This window comes from Jaculus jaculus, chromosome 6 (assembly GCF_020740685.1).
Source record: "Jaculus jaculus isolate mJacJac1 chromosome 6, mJacJac1.mat.Y.cur, whole genome shotgun sequence".
Classification (NCBI taxonomy): Eukaryota; Metazoa; Chordata; class Mammalia; order Rodentia; family Dipodidae; genus Jaculus; species Jaculus jaculus.
This window is the reverse complement of record NC_059107.1, coordinates 96,006,517-96,012,496: the sequence shown is the minus strand read 5'-3', so window position 1 is coordinate 96,012,496 and position 5,980 is coordinate 96,006,517.

Genomic DNA, 5,980 nt, shown 5'->3' with positions numbered 1-5,980 from the left:
TGGTGGCACACACCTTTAATCCCAGCACTCGGGAGGCAGAGGTAGGAGGATCGCCGTGAGTTCAAGGCCACCCTGAGACTACAGAGTTTATTCCAGGTCAGCCTGGACCACAGTGAGACCCTACCTCAAAAAAAAAAACCAAAAAAAAAAAAATAATAATAATAAAATATAGGTTTAAATGGAAGACCAGAATTAAACAGAAGATAATATAAATAAATCGTTTTTGTTAGCTCTATCACATTCATTAAAATATGTAAGATAGTAGTATTTTTAAACTCTCATAGAAGCATCTTACCCACCCCAATATTATTCCTTTTATTTATATAATGTAGCCATATGTGTTGGCGATTAAACCTCAAACTCAGTTCTCAGCTGATGGCCATTTGGGAAGTAGAACCTTGCTGGAGGGGGTATGTCATTGGGGCCAGGCTTTAAGATGTTAGAACCCAAGTCCCCCCTTTTTTTATTTATCTGCAAGGAGAGAAAGAGAGAGAGAGAGAGATTAGAAAAGACAATGGGCATGCCAAGGCCAAGTGACACTGAAAATAAACTTGACATGTGCACTTGGTGCATCTAGCTTTATATTGACACTGAGGAAACAAACCCAGGCCATCAGACAATCCAAGCAAGTACTTTAACCATGGGGCTATCTCTCCAGCCCTCAAGCCGCTCCTGATGGAGCCAGCTCACTCTTGGTGCTACCTTCCAGCTGGCATGACAAGATGTGATGTCCAACCTCAGCTCTGCCTTGCCGTGGTGAAACTCCCCCTTGAAACTGTAAGCCTGAAATAAACACTTTCCTACCATAAAAAAAAAAGTTGTGTGTTGGCGGCGGGGGGGGGGCCGCTGCTGTAGAGATGGCTTAGCGGTTAAGACACTTGCCTGTGAAGCCTAAGGACCCAGGTTTGATTCCCCAGATCCCACATAAGCCAGATGCACATGGTGGCGCATGTGTCTGGAGTTCGTTTGCAGTGGCTAGCCTAGTAAGAACTAGAGATGTGCTTGGCCTTCGTCTTAGGTAGTGCTGGATGTCCAGCAGCTGCAGTTCTGGAGTCAGATGAGAACACTAAGATTGGTGGGAATATTAACATTGAAGAGTAGTCCAGAGGCCTGCTGTGGCCAGCTTTCTTCCCCCCACCAGGGTAGGATTTCACTCCAGCCCAGGCTGACCTGGAATTTACTATGTAATCTCAGGGTGGTCTCAAACACACAGAGATCCTCCTACCTCTGCCTCCCAAGTGCTGAGATTAAAGGTGTGTACCACCATGCCCAACCCTTGACTAGCTTTTTGCATGTTAAGAAGGAACACACAGGGTGTGACATGATGAAACTATTTCAGTGACATGTATAATTTGAAAATTACACTCCTGTTAGAAGCAGACACCTGCAATTCATGCAAGTCCTGGGAATTTAACATGGAACTGATGACTACAATTAGAAATGTCCATAAACTTCTTAGAACACAGATGCATTTAAAAGTACACATGTGAAAGAGAAAAAAAGTACACATGTGGAGGCTAGAAAGATGGCTCAGCAGTTAAAAGTACTTGCTTGCAAAGCCTTTTGGCCATGGTTTGATTTCTTAGTCCCCATGTAAAGCCAGATGCACGAAATGACACATGCACCTGGAGTTCATGTGCAGCGGCTCGAGGCCCTGGCATGCCCATTCCCATCCCTCCCCCTTTTCTCTGCTTGAAAATAAATACATAAAAGGACAGATGCAAGTGACGTGTCATGGCTCACACCTTGAATCCCAGCACTCTGAAAGCTGAGTAAGAGGATCACTATGAGTTTGAGGCCAGCCTGGGCTACAGGGTGAGTTCCAGGTCAGCAATTTAAGCTAAATTGAGTCCATACCGCCAAAAAGGAAATGACCTCCCTGAAGTGATAAAGAACAAGTATTGGCCACCCTGAGATTACACAATGAATTCCAGGTCAGCCTGGGCTACAGTGAGACCCTACCTTGAAAAACAAAACAAAACAAAACAAAAAGGACAAGTATTGCCTCTGTAAGTGGGGATAGCCACACCCCTCTGCAGCTTCTCTCTCGTGGAGAGAGCTATGACATAGCCGCCCCAGGTAGGTCAGGATGACAGGATTGGCTTCCTGTCACCCAGGTCCAAGGCAACCTGATTTATGGTTTTACAGCCTATCTTGTGCCTTAGGTAGCTCAAAGCCTTATCTCTACTCAGAAAACCCTCCCCTACAAAGGTAAGGAATTTGCTTTGTTTTGTGGGTTGTAGTTGGAGTTCCTATTCCAGCTTCTCTTATTGTGGGTGGCCAGTGTTACTAAGGGATATTTCACCTGAAATCCATCCTGTCTGTCAAACCTAGAAAGATTCTTTATTATTATTATTATTATTATTATTTATTTATTTTGTTTGTTTTTCCAAGGTAGGGTCTCACCTCTAGCTCAGGCTGACGTGGAATTTACCATGTGGTCTCAAACTCACTGCGATCCTCCTACCTCTGCCTCCTGAGTGCTGGGATTAAAGGCATGTGCCACCACATTTTTGTTTATTTATTTAATTTATTTATTTGAGAGAGAGCATACCAGAGCTGCCAGCCACTGCAAACAAACTTCAAATGCATGTGCTACCTTGTGCAGCTGGTTTACATGGGTCCTGAGGATTTGAACCTGGGGCCTTTGGCTTTGCAGACAAGCACGTTAACCACTAAGCAATCTCTCCAGCCCTATTTTTTTTTTTTTTTTTTTTTTGAGTTAGGGTTTCATTCAAGTCTGTGCTGATCTGGAACTCACTCTGTAGTCCTAGGCTAGCTTTAAACTCAGGGTGAACCTCCTACCTCTGCCACCCAAGTGCCTTTCTTTACTATTGAAAACAAAAATGATGGAAGAAATTCAGTCTCTAGCCCCAAAGTAGATTACGCAATATGATGGAACAGGAGGTTATTGTGTTTAGTAAAATAAGCCAGACTCAAAAAGACAAATATCACATGTCTTTACTTGCCTGTGGAAAATAGGTTGTTTTCATAAAAGAATGGAATGGATCTGGAGTTTTTAGTTTATATGTAAGTTGGAATAAGAGTCAGTAGTAGAGTCCAGAAGCTTGAAAAGGTCCATTAAGGGGGAGGAGGGGAGAGGGGTGAGGAGAGGAGAGGAGATACTAGAGGTATAAATAGAGGGACAAAATACTGGGGATGGAAAGGTATAAGTGGGGTCTGGGGGAGGGAGATGGGTAAGAGGTGATCAGGAAGGGCTATACAAAACTAAAGGCATTATGAACAAGCCATATGGAATTCTACTTCTTCATTAGCTAAGAATATAATTTCTTTTTAGAAAAAGCGATAGTGAGTTTTGGCAGCAGTACCCTTTAGGGGTGGAAAATGCTGGTCCCAAAAGCCACAGGTTGCCACAGGAAAATTCCAGTGCCACGGGTGGGAAATCTCCCAGTGAATTGTTGGTCAGGGAGGTCAACAATACAGGCCATTGCCAAAGCTCTTGGTTGTCCACCAGAACTAGATGGTAAGATCCCATTACTGAAGACTCCACATGCTACAGTTGCAAAACATTGAGAAAGCAAGTTGGAACCAAGCTGGAAGCCTCCTCCCTGCTGGCTCCCTGTCATTATGCTAGAAAGTGCTCTACAGAGAAGTCAGCAGTCTGAACCAGCTGTGGACCCAGTGAGCTGTACACAACTGGTCAGCACCCACTGGTGGAATAGTGGCACATCAGTTATGAGGGTAACCAGTCGCTCTCTGATTGGATCTGAGGCCCACTCCATGGGAGGAAACTCATCATGCCTGGTACTTAAAACCTAGTCAAAAGCCAATGGTGGGGCTGGACAGATGGCTCAGTGGTTAAAGGCACTTTCTTGCAAAGCCTGATGGCTTGTGTTAGATTCCCCAGTACCCAGGTAAAGCCACATGCACAAAGTGGCACATGCATCTGAAGTTTGTTTGCAGTGTCAAGAGGCACTGGAGTTCTCATTCTTATTTACTTTAAAAAAAAAAAATTGGGGGGTTGGAGAGATGGCTTAGCGGTTAAGGCATTTACCTGCAAAGCCAAAGGATCCAGGTTCAACTCTCCAGGACCCACGTAAACCAGATGCACAAGGGGGTTCATGCAACTGGAGTTCATTTGCAGTGGCTGGAGGCCCTGGTACACCCATTCTCTTGCTCTCTGGCTCTTTCTCTCTAATAAATAAATAAAATATATTTTTAAAAATTTTGTTTGTTTTGTTTTTTCGAGGTAGGGTCTCACTCTAGCTCAGGATGACCTGGAATTCACTATATAGTCTCAGGGTAGCCTCAAACTCATGGTGATCTTCCTACTTCTGCCTCCTAAATGCTGGGATTAAAGGTGTGTGCCCCCACACCTGGCTTCTTTTTAAAAACTTTTTATTTATTTACTTGTTTTGAGAGAGATTAGAGAGAGAGGGAGAGAGAGATCGGGCATGCCAGGGCCCCTAGCCACTGTAAATGAACTCTAAACACATGCACCTCCTTGTGCATCTAGTTTACATGGGTACTGGGGAATCAAACCTCAGTCTTTAGGCTTCGCAGGCAAGCGCCTTAACCACTAAACCATCTCTCCAGCCCTCACTTCCTTTTTTTTTTTTTTTTTTTGGTTTTCTGAGGTAGGATCTCACTCTAGCTCAGGCTGGCCTGGAATTCACTATGTAGTCATGTAGTCTCAGGATGGCTTTGAATTCATGGCAATCCTCCTACCTCTGCCTCCTGAGTGCTGGGATTAAAGGCATGTGCCACCACTCCCGGTCATTTCCTTATTTTTGGTTTTTGTTTTTTTTTTTTTCCAAGGTAGGATCTCACTCTAGCCCAGGCTGACCTGGAATTCAGGGTGGCCTCGAACTCACAGCAATCATCCTATCTCTGCCTCCCAAGTGCTGGGATTAAAGGCATGTGCCACCACGCCCAGCTCTCAATTCCTTATTTTTAGTATTTATTTTAAGCCAGGCATGGTGGTGTAGGCCTTTAATCCCAGCACTCAGAAGGCAGAGGTAGGAGGATCATTGTGAGTTCAAGTCAACCTCAGACTACATAGTGACTTCCAGGTCAGCCTGGGCTAAAGTGAGATCCTACTTCGAAAAAACAGAACAAACTTTTATTATCATCATTATTACTAGAGAGAGAGAGAATGGACATATCATGCACTGGGGCCTCCAGCCACTGGAAACAAACTAGACACATCCACCACCTTGTGCATCTGGATTACATGAGTACTAGGGAATCAAACCTCAGTCCTTAGGCTTCATAGGCTAGCTAGCACCTTAACCACTTAGCCATCTTTCCACTCCCCTCGTTTTCTTTTTCTTCTTGCAAATAAATAATAAATAAAAAATGTTTTAAAAAATGTTAAAAGCATTTAAAGCAGGACATGATGGCTCATGCCTTTAATCCCAGCACTCCGGAGGCAGAATTGCTGTGAGTTTGAGGCCACCCTGAGACTACACAGTGAATTCCATGTCAGCCTGGGCTAGAGCAAGACCCAACCTAGAAAAAAACAAATAACAAAAGTATTTAAAAATGCTCACTAAGGGACAGGCCTGGTGGTGCATGTCTTTAATCCCAGCACTCAGGAGGCAGAGGTAGGAGAACTGCTGTGAGTTCGAGGCCACCCTGAGACTACATAGTGAATTCCAAGTCACCCTGGGCTAAAGTGAAACCCTACCTCAAAAAACAAAAAAGTTGACAAAATGTAGGAGTAGAGGTTCATTAGGTCCCATTTCTCCCTGAGGACTTTTGCTTGGGGAGGGGGATTTTCTTCAGTGGCACAGCCATGGGTAAACTGCCCATGCCATAGTAAATGACACCTACCTATGCTTATGCAAGCAACAACTTAACTCAGTGGATCTCTCTCTCTCTCTGTCTCACACATCCTGTACCAAAAACATGAAAGTAGAAAGGAGATTAGTTGGGAAGAGGAAGGGGATCAGCGGGATGGGGTGGGGGATAAGAAAGGGTGACCGTGATTGAAGTACCGACATTAAATCCGTGAGTG